Here is an 11,746-nt window from a genome sequence, read left to right as displayed (position 1 = left end):
ATTAATTAAAATCTATTTTGTGGTCCCATTAGATGGAACCCATCTAACCCCCTCACAAGTTTAAAAAAGAAAAAAAATTGTGAGTACTATTCACATGAATAGTACCCGCGGGTACTATTCACAGGGGAAATTTTTTTTATTTTGTGAGTACTATTCACATGAATAGTACCCGCGGGAATAGTACTTGCGGGTACTATTCACAGGTTAAAAAATAAATAAATTTGTGACATATTCATTCGTCCAATTGCTAAACTCGGGTCCACCCATGTTTTCCAATTTAGAATGTGCTTTAACTACTACTTATTCTAGCAGGATTCCCTCAAGCATCACAGATTCACACTATCTCAAGAGATTTTAAGTGCTACACTGGATTGAGATAATTACATAGCATTCTACACCGTAATTTTGATTCACTTAATTAAAATTTTAACTTGATATTGTTGATGAGCATGCTGTGTTCTTTCATATACATTAAGTTGACAACCAATGTTTAATTGTAACTTGTAATTTTTGGTTGATTGCGAATTGGTGTTGTTAAGTACATTGACATTGTTATGTGTTGTTTAAGAATCATTTAAGTTAGCTTAAGATGATCCCTTAGCACACCTTGAACATAGACATTAAGTGGAATGCTCCCATGTATTCGTCTACAAATTGAGCATGCTAAACAATCATTTAAGAGAGATTAACTCACAAAAGCACAAGAACTCATGGATTAAGAGCCCATACCTCTTAATTGTGCAAAGCCCTCAAAATGGCCTAGATTTTTGAAGTTGCTAGGGAGATCCAAATCTGAAATTGTTGGTATCAATACGTAGACCTTGCGCAATTTTAAGTTGTAATTTTAAGCAATATACCTCAAAAGATCAAAATCATAGCCAGATATGGACCAATCATAAAAATATCCCTCAATTACATAAGTCATGTTCAAAATTTTGAATTTAAAACTAACACTGTAAAGCACCATTCCCCCCAAACTTAAATGGCACAATGTCCTCAATGTGCAAAGAGAACAAAGGAAAGAGTATACCAGTGCCACGGAGCACACCATTAGAAAGACAACGAAAAATTAATTAATTTAGACTCAAGAATCACTTGATTCGGAGTCCGGATGAAGAAGATATGGCTAACGGAAGAAGAAGGGGCAAAATAGTCAAAAAGTGCAAACCCTAGATCATCTAACCGGTTAGGAGACCTTCCTAACCTATTAGGAGGCCAAAAATCACGAGAAATACACTGCCCACCCTCATCTAACCGGCTACGAGACCCCATCTAAACGTTTAGATGTGAAGGGTAGAAAACTTGATTTTAGGGGGGGTTTCTTCTTTGAGTTTTTCCAAAAAAGTCCGTTTAGATGCCCGTTTTTACTCTCAGTTGCAGCAGTGGTGGGTTGTCCTCGTCGGGCCGCCATGACATCATTTTTGTTTTTGACCTTTCTCCTTCGTCTGGACTCCAAATAATGCAATTCTTAAGTTTATCATGATTAGTTTTTCATTGTCTTCCTAGCGGTGTGGCTCATTTGAGTTCCATAGCTTCATGTGGAGTTATTTTGGTGCCTTAGGGATGACGTACATCTTTAGAGGTCACCTTCCTTCTTTTACTTCCGCATTTTGGATCCGTTTCGGGTCATCTCAAGACACACCGGGTTATTTTCCTTCCTTTCTTTTTTCAGTGATTTTTCTTTTTTCGTCCTTTCCCAATTTCGTCTATTTCCTGTTTATCATTTTTCCTTGCATAACCTCACTTTTTGTGCTCGGATTTGATTTCGGCTTTGCATGCAACCACGATATTTGTTTTCCATGACAATTGTATTTTTACTTTTGTAGAAAACGCCAAAAATCAAGAATATTTCAGGTAAGCGTGAATTGAATAAGTTTTTGGGTGCCACGTTATTCTCTTATGAAATGTCACGAAACTTATACATGCATATATCTTCTGAAACTCTGATATCATCGAAATCCGTAATTTTTGGTGAGTTTGTTCGGTGAATTACGGTGTACGCTAGCATAGTGTTTGTATTTGCAAGAAAAATACTTCAAAATAATGATTTATTTTTTTTTAATTTTTTTTAATTTTTCAAATTTCATAAATTTTAATTCTAAAATAATTCAATCGTAAAGAAAATATTCTGATCAATGCTTATTCCGATCGATCGAATATGGTCTCAATCGATTGAAAATAATTTCTATCGATCGGAATTGCGTCGAAAAGTTTTGTTCCCAGGGCTTCATTCTTCAAGCTTTTCGATCGATCCTGGCCTAGCTCGATCGATTGAAGTAAATTTTGATCAATCGAAGTCAAAAAAAAAAAATTTGCATCTCTTATTTCCTTACATGCTTATTTGTTTTATTTTTGTGTGTGTACATACTTGTTAGTTCTAAGCATCAAATCCATGGAATTGTCTGTATCTTCGAGTAAAGATATACAAATAGCCAATAAACGAAAACAAATATAAGAACCAAGAATAAGGTATTGCAAAGGCATTAACATATGCATGTTTATCAGAGGATTCTTTTCCTTTGAAGGAAAAGGCAGGATTTGTGTTTAATTTCTGAATATCATTTTTCATGACTTGGTTTTCTAACTAAAGGTTTTTAATTTCAGTTTTTATTATGTTAATCTCTGTTTGGAGGTCTTGAATAATGACTTCTTTAGGCCCAACCCCGCCATTTGAATAGGCTTCCCAATTCCAACCGAAACAAATCAAATCTCTGTTTTTGGTAGTCAGCCCAATATTGGTTAGCTTGGGGAACGTTTGGTTGATAGGTTAAAGGGAGAATTTTAAAACTTAAGAATATCTCATACAATTTTTCCTCTTTAAAGTCACTAATCCTCAGAATCAACACTTAAAATTTTGCTCTCAGGATCAGCATTTTGGTAGACCGAAATCATGCTTCGGTCGACCGAAATAAGAATGAAGTTTCCTCTCTCAGTAGGCCCAAAGCGCTTCATTCAGTTGTAATGACCAATCTTTGTGATTCGGTCAAACCATTTTTTCAAGAATATGCTTGATTTCCCGATTGGAAACAAACATGGGAGCATGTTTAAATCAGAAAATCTTTGTCAAAGGGTTTGACAAATTGGACTTAACCCTCAAAACTCTTTTAAAACCTCCTTTTGTATTAGTTAATAAATAATTTTTTATATTAATAATACTTGTTTAATTAGGTTTCTTTTTATTAAAAAAACTCATAGTAAATAGGTAAACAGGTAATTTGTGTTAGAGTTTTATAGAAACTCTGTTGATAGAGTTTTATGGAAAATAAAATAGTTAATTTGTAATAGAGTTTTATAGAAATTATTTTATTTTCTTTAAATATATACTTGTCTAATTAGATTTAATTTTATTAAGAAACTCATAGTAGAGTTATATAAAAATTATTTTCTTTTATATATCAATTAATAAATATTTTTTATATTAATAATTCTTGTCCAATTAGATTTATTTTATTAAAAAATTGATAATAATAAATAGATAAATAGGTTAATTTAAATTTTATTATGTAGATTTTAGTGTTTTATCATATTATTTAATAAATATTTTTTTTACGTAAATAAATAAATACTGAAACTCTTTACACATCTAATAATAGTACAGATAAAAACTCTTTTTATATCAATTAATAAATAATTTTTTATATAAATAAATAAATATTGAAATACTCAAACTCTTTGACAGAGCTTCTGTATTTACTCTAGAATTTAACTCTTTTTATATCAATTAATAAATATTTTTTTATATAAATAAATAAATACTGAAACTCTTTGGCAGAACTTCTGTATTTTACTCTGGAATTCTAAATTTCTAGAATTCTCAATTTCTGTACCCCTTCCTCCTTCCTCCATGCCTCTATTTATAGGCTTCTTGGATGAATAGGATAATGACATGTGTCATTTTCTAATAAAAGACAAAATGGGTAAAAATACCACCCTACCAACCACTAAAATCCATTAATATTAGTTCAAAAAAAAAAAACATCCTATTTATTAATTCTAGTTTATTAATTATACGAGGTCTATGTAATTATATTATTTTATTAATTTTATCCAAGGCCCATGTTATTGGTATACCCACTTAATGATAATACATTTTTTTATTTTAAAAAATGGTCTACTTATTTATAAAATTAATAAAATAATATGTTATATTTGATTGGGTGATATTAATGACATAATGTGCACGACGCACCTAATATCTATTTCTGACAAAATAATGTGCTAATGGATTGTGATTAGGGTTAAAATTATAAGACTCTCACTACTTTTAAATTTAGATCATAAAATCCCAACTTATTTCAGAAAAGATGAGTTTGGCTGCAGAGTAACTAGACCACAAACAAATGAAATGTACAATTGATAAGTGGATTTCAGATGCAAATGCGTAAAAAACAAATACCCAAAAACCCAAGGAATGGAGAAAGGTTCGCCCAACATCCCCTATTTTCGCTTTAAAGGATGAAATCCAGCCTTCCAGTACATATACTGTGACACCCCCACATTTTCCATGCATAAGTTGATCAGGCTTATACACGAAAAACGAGGGATATCAAGAACAATTGGCAATAAACAAGCATGGAATACAAAATGATAATAATAAAAGAATTTAGACAGGAAAGGAACACTAAATAATAAAACATCCATCCATCCTTTATTTAATACAGTACTCCGTTACAACTTGGAAATCCTATGTCAAGGATCCCTAAATATAAATCCTGAGAGTTCAACGTCAAAAGTAAATAAAAACTGAAACTGAAGTAATACATAAAACTTCTACCCTGAACTGGATCGTAAGAGTAGATGAATTCGGATGGTGGTCCCACACTGCTAGCCTCAACCTTGGAACGGGTACTGACCGTATCCTAAAATAACAACAATGGTGGGTCAACCCCACGAGCAAGTCCTCTCTACTATGGCCCAAATCAGAGAATCAAATAAATTAATCATTTATCCGGATGAGTACTATATCTGTATACATCCTAATGGAACTATCCAATGTATAACATGACCTCAACCAGAATAGACGGTGATCACTTGGACTCACACTAGGTGGTTAAGTGTCACCTTTCCTTACCCGGGAAATCAGCTATTATACATGGTGCACGGTACTGACAACACAGACTGTAAAGACTACACAATAGTAACGCATCTCAATGTACTAATGAGTTACTGAGCATAACAATTAGGTAACACATGCTAATAATAATACTAAATATACTGAGTATGTCAATTAGGCAACACATGCCAATAATATGAATAAATATACTGAGTATATCAATTAGGCAACACATGCCAATAATATTAAACCACATACCCCGACAGCCACACATCTATCTATAGCAACGAATGCATAAGGTATAAATGAGTCTAAACTTATTAGCCAACTCACATGGTTCTATATGGCAACATATCCATATAATATAATTGCGACATAATAAACAGTGCATTTATTCCCTGAAATGCACACAGCATAATAATCATGGTTTATATACGACTAACAGTATAAATATTCCATAATATATAATGGATCATTTATATGAATAAAGCCAAGCACTAATTAATTTAACATTAATGGTTATTACAGTTTAATAAAATAATAATACCATTAATAGTCGTTAAATTAATTACATACGTTTACTAGCGATTCGCACTTTAACTGATACAATTAATATTTAGAAATATTAATCGGACAATTATAATAGTTAACGGGAAATAAAATAATAATATAATATCCCGTTAGTTCCAAAAATGCCAACCCGAGGCCCCAAAATGTATAGTGAAGGTCCTGGAAATGACAAAACAGTCCCTAGGGGTATTCTGGACTTTTCCAGCAGCTGTAGAGGCCCTTCACGCGCCTCCCAGAGCTCCCCACACGTGCCGCCAAGCTTTCCCACGCCCGCACGCGCTCACACACGCCGCCACGCGCATGTGGCATCCTCCACGCGCGCGCACGCGCTCCCACGCGCACACTAAGCCCACCTGATGACGTGGCTCGTCCTGGTTCGTTGGCTGCATCATCCTGCTATGGGCGTGCTACACTGAATCATCTCACCCGATCTTCACTCAATCCAACGCTCACAGATCCGAGTGTACCGCGGTAACATTGACCGCGGTGCACCGGATCAGTCACCCCTTTTAATGGCCCAGATGCGCGCGCATACCCTCCTATGGTGCGCCGCATCACACCGGATCACTCCAGTCATCTCCCCCATTGCCGACGACCGGAAAACTCGCCGGAGGGTCGCCGGAAATTGCAGAAAATGCCCGAAAAAATCTAGAAAATTCTAAAAAAATCCCTAAAGACTTATTTAATTATTTTCACCCTTTAATAATTTCATAGGATAATAAATAAATATATACCATCCCATAAAATTAAAATTTCATTAATTTAATAAACTAAAATTAATAATTTATTAACCTCCTAACCTGGTCTCTATGCATATAAATAAACTAAACAATTAATTTATTAATTCAAAGGGGAAAAGTAGATAATAACTTGCCTTTAGGATTTAAAATAAATCCGCCGGTTGCGCGTAATCGGGTAAAATCGCCTACACCGGTACAGGCTCCTTTCTTTCTCTCTTTCTATTCCTTTCCACACTTGCAGAATAGCCCACAATATTATTTCTTACTTCTACGTATGTGAACTAATCCATGGTAGCAACATATATATATATAACTAACTTATATAATATAAATATTAAAATGTCAATTTTCCATTAACTTTTCACCTTCCCATCTCCCTACCTATATCACATTAAGCCAACGCCCCTAAGTCCCCAATTAACCATAAATGAAATCATCTTATTCAAACATACATCATGACTTTGTTTGAATAAGATTATTAATATTATTTCTATTATTATCCTTATAATAATTATTATTATTAATAAATTATTATAATTATTATATTATTATTAATAAATTATTATAATTATTATTATAGTATTATAATTATTATTATTATTATTATTATTATTATTATTATTACATAAGAATACATTATATCATAATAATACTTTATAACACAAATATAATACTTTAATTAACTAATATTGCTTAATATAAACATAATCAACAAATAAAATTATTAATAATAATACATGCACAATTAAATGAACTCAATATAATAATGGTAAAGAAATCTACACATTAATTAATTTAAATAAACTAAACTCTTTAATAAAATACGGGGTATTACATATACCTTCTGGTAGGTATGATTGTTAGCAGTCAGAGCAGGCATATGCCAAGAGAAGTCTTCCAAATGGGCTAGAAAAAGGCTAGCAGTAGGATACAGTCACCGCTTTGAAGGGAGGACTGGGGGGTTCTCTTGATGTATTCAGCAACATGGAAAGCACCTTTGGAGCTAATTGCATTGTTGCGAATGTCTAGAAGAATGCGTTTCCCTGGAAGAGCATGCATGCATGTTAAATTAACTACAATACAAGGAAATGCAGTGTCCTTGCCCTGGTTTGGACATTGGTGTGCATATATTATTAAGTAGACACATTACTATTCAAACAAACGTGCGTGCACACACATATATACATGGCCCCATACATATAGAAGTTCAAACAATAATACATGCACACCAATGCATTTCCAAATACATATTTTTTTAAGGAGCGCTGCCCACTTACATATAGCCAGACAGCCTCCTTCTTAATATCCGGAACCTCTTTGTAGACTAATTTTTTTTTTACCCAAGCCCTTCTAGGTGTTGGAGACCAATTATCCCAATTTATCCAACCCTAGAAGAGTAAAAAAGAAATTATAAAATTTAAAAATACCTGTTTTCGATCACAAAACAGCAACATAAAAAAACATGTGTAGGCAACATCACACGATATCACAAACAACCTAAGGTGGTTGTCGCACAAGTAGCAAAGCTGCTGAAAGGTATGGCGTCTCTAATAAAAATTGACGTAGTAGACATGGTCATCACAAATCAATCATCTAATAAAAATTGACGTAGTAGACATGGTCATCACAAATCAATCATGCAATGACACTTTCATATATAACAAGAATATAATTGAAGTCCACATAATCCATAATGTCTTCTATGCATACTATTCCACCCTAAGCAGCACACACACTGGACACGGATATGTGGATTCAAATCATTAAAAACTAGGACGCAACATGACGTGGAGTCATGGACACAACAATAATTTTTTAGTTCTATACTTAATTACATAATTTAGAAGATGAAGTTATGCAAATATAGCTAAGATTAAGAATATTTGCTACTACATCCTACTTTGTCATCACAAATCAATCATGCAATGACACTTTCATATATAACAAGAATATAATTGTGATGACAAAGTAGGATGTAGTAGCAAATATTCTTAATCTTAGCTATATTTGCATAACTTCATCTTCTAAATTATGTAATTAAGTATAGAACTAAAAAATTATTGTTGTGTCCATGACTCCACGTCATGTTGCGTCCTACTTTTTAATGATTTGAATCCACATATCCGTGTCCAGTGTGTGTGCTGCTTAGGGTGGAATAGTATGCATAGGAGACATTATGGATTATGTGGACTTTCTTTGATGGGTGGAGTTACTTGGAAGCATAATCTTGCAGGTCTTCCAAGGTCACGGAGAGACAATGAGTTCACGGGTACCTTACTTTTTATATTGCATCCCTGAGAAGAAATATATGTGTGTTGGCTTAAGGATTCTATCTAAAGGTTAATCTTATGTTTTGATGATTACAAACCATTAATGATGTTTAAGTACTAATATTTTCATTGAGTGATATACAATTGATCAATATTCAATCCTCAATGTTAAGCTAGAAGATCCATTCCAAGCATTCCAAATACTAGATTCAAGGAAGCCTCAAGGTGCAAGAAATCGAAGAAAAAAACTCGGATTATTCCCTTGGTTAGCAAAAATAGCATTGGCTTGCTCATGGTTGTCATTTTGCACATGTCCGTGGGGACAATTGGAAGTAGAATGCAAGACACTAGAACAAGTCATACATGATTCATTAGATGCACGATGAAGAACATGATTAGGGGCAGAAGACATTTGATTCGCCGAGTTTTGGTTAATCAAGAATTGCTTCGGAGCCGTTTCATTTTGGTGGGCTTTTGAGATTTTCATCTCAAATTGAGGTAGGAGATGTTTTAGGATTTTGTATGTGTTGTGTTGAATGCTTACCATGATTATACAACTTATTTTTCTTCGGGTGGTTCAAGTCCATAACAATTAAAGGAATTCACTTATTTTTCTTCGAGTGGTTGAATAACCAACTACCAAGTCCACAACAATTAAAGGAATTTAGAAAATATACAGTATTACTAACATTCTCTTTTGTTAATGGAATGATTTAATCATAACTGTTTCATCCTCAAAATCTAGAGCGAAAGCGAACAGGTGGCAAGCATGAAAGGGGTAATACAAGGGTAGACTGGATAAGGCAAAGCATTCTCTTGATGCAAGATGAAATCAACCCCAAGTAAGAAGAGAAATACTCAACGTGCCAACAACAAAAAAACAAAAACGAATATCTAAAAAATGAGCACAATTGGGCAAAGAACTAACTCATTCTTTAGCAATGACTTCATGTGTTAATTATATATGAATGAAATGCATAGTTTATTGCTAATGGATATAAGAACATGAGGCATGGGAAAGGCTTAATGATTTGATTAGAAAATGCCCTCATCATGACATACCTAAGTGGCAACTAGTTCAATATTTCTTTGAAAGCTTACTGGATAATCACAAGGGTATGGTTGATGCATCAATGGGTGGTTCTTATCTTGACAAGCATGAAAATGATGTATGGCAATTGTATGAAAGTATGAGTGAAAATTCCATGCATTACTTAAAATAATATTGAAGTTTGAAGGAATTTAGAAATTGTCTATACGATGGGAAAAAAGAAGAAGAAAAAGAAGATTATCATATTCAGAACACAACAAAAGTGGAAAGGTATCCTTAACAAAGAATAATCAACTGATATCTGACATTATGGAAGGTTGCACTACAACCCCTGTGATACCCCCGGATTTCCGAATGCGGGTTGGCCAGGCCCACGCCCGAATACCTGAGGATATCAAAATAAATTGATAATAAACGAACACAGAGTACAAAAGAATAACGACGAATAAATAAAATGCTGACAAGAAACTAAAATGATAATCTAATAATAAACCTCCGAATATATTTCCATTAGTTAATAAACTCTTTTGATACAATTGATCCTCCAAAATACAACTCGGGAATCCATACTGTGTGGATCCCTAGAAAATCCAAACTAAATAAATGACAGCAATAACTGTCTAAATTAGGAAACTAAATCATAAAGGAACTCCTGTGTAGCATCGGAAGAATGAAGTAGACTGATCCCTACTCAACATGAACAACCTCTACTCTTGACGAACACCTGAAAAATAATGGTGGGTCAGGCCCACAAACAAGTTCTACTCTACTACAGTCCAAGCAGAGATCCGATACACGTATACATCATAGTCAATCCAACAGTAACTAGTAGTCCGTATATATATATATATATATATATATATACACACTAAAGGAACCTCACTAAACTTTAGGGTTGTCTCAACCTGAATAGTAGGCAACATGCAAAATGCACATATAGTGGGCATAAATACCTAGACCTACCAGGGTACACAACTACACTATATCTAGCTACACATCCCTGGCGATATACGCACCCTAACCATTGATCCTGAGACTCAAGCTCATATCATAGCACCATACTTATATATATAAAATCTAGTAACCATCCTATCCGGCATAAATTAATCCTCCATAAGTCATTCAACTTGTTCAGCTGACCTAACTTGAATATAAGTAGAACTTAACATTTTAGTTAATCCATTCCCTTATATAATAAATTAATCATCCATAAGTCATTCAACTTGTTCAGCTGACCTGACTTAAATATAAGTAGGACTTAACATTTTAGTTAATCCATTCCCTTATATAAAATAGGTAGAACTTAACTGATAAGTTAATCCGTCCCTAGAATGCCACCGTCCCATACCGGTGCATTAAACCACATAATATAACAATTGATGTAACGATTAAGGAAATACATCAAATAATCCAGAAATAACTATGATAATATGATATCAAGTTATTACAAAATAAGAATGACTTATTATTTATTTAAGCTTCCTATATCATATGTCCTACACAAACTGAATCTTATATATGATGATATTTTATTATACCGTCAAATAAGCATTCTCCGTATCCAATTCATCCTACACATTTAATCTCAATTGCTTAAACGTATTAAAAGATTAAATTCATTCGTTTGTTTAAAACATTCAAATAGCAAGCATCATTATGATTGAGTCTATTTAAATTTATTTAAACCCAAACCTAATTCCTATTTAATGTTCAGGAATCCTAGGCATGTTTCTACGTTCCATCATTCCACAGATATGAAAAAATAAATAATGTAAACATATAAAAATTCACACCGAATATCAAATCAAAATCATACATTTATCAATTCATAACACAAGAGCAGATATGAACCAATTTCATAAAACATATGTTCTAATCCAATTAAACATGCATAATTATTTAATTTTATGTGTTTAATAAATCCTGGAATTTCCTAGGCATGCATAGAAACACGAATCAAAGGGAAAGAGATAGAAGAAGAACTTGCCTTAAACTTTCGGATCGAAAGTTAAACTTCTTCTTCCTTAATCTTCTCTCTACAGAGTTTTTCTCCTCCTTCCTT

General features: G+C 33.2%; 1 pseudogene; it reads right to left on the bottom strand.

The window, feature by feature from the left end:
- Window positions 1-9,604: 9,604 nt before the first annotated feature.
- On the bottom strand, window positions 9,605-9,693 carry LOC132302027 (small nucleolar RNA R71; annotated as a pseudogene).
- Window positions 9,694-11,746: the final 2,053 nt, after the last annotated feature.

Source organism: Cornus florida, unplaced genomic scaffold (genome assembly GCF_030987335.1).
Source record: "Cornus florida cultivar Cherokee Brave unplaced genomic scaffold, ASM3098733v1 CherokeeBrave_3.0.0_Hap2_Chr03, whole genome shotgun sequence".
Taxonomy (NCBI): domain Eukaryota; kingdom Viridiplantae; phylum Streptophyta; class Magnoliopsida; order Cornales; family Cornaceae; genus Cornus; species Cornus florida.
The sequence above is the reverse complement of the archived record's forward strand: the minus strand, read 5'-3'. Positions and strand labels throughout refer to the sequence as shown.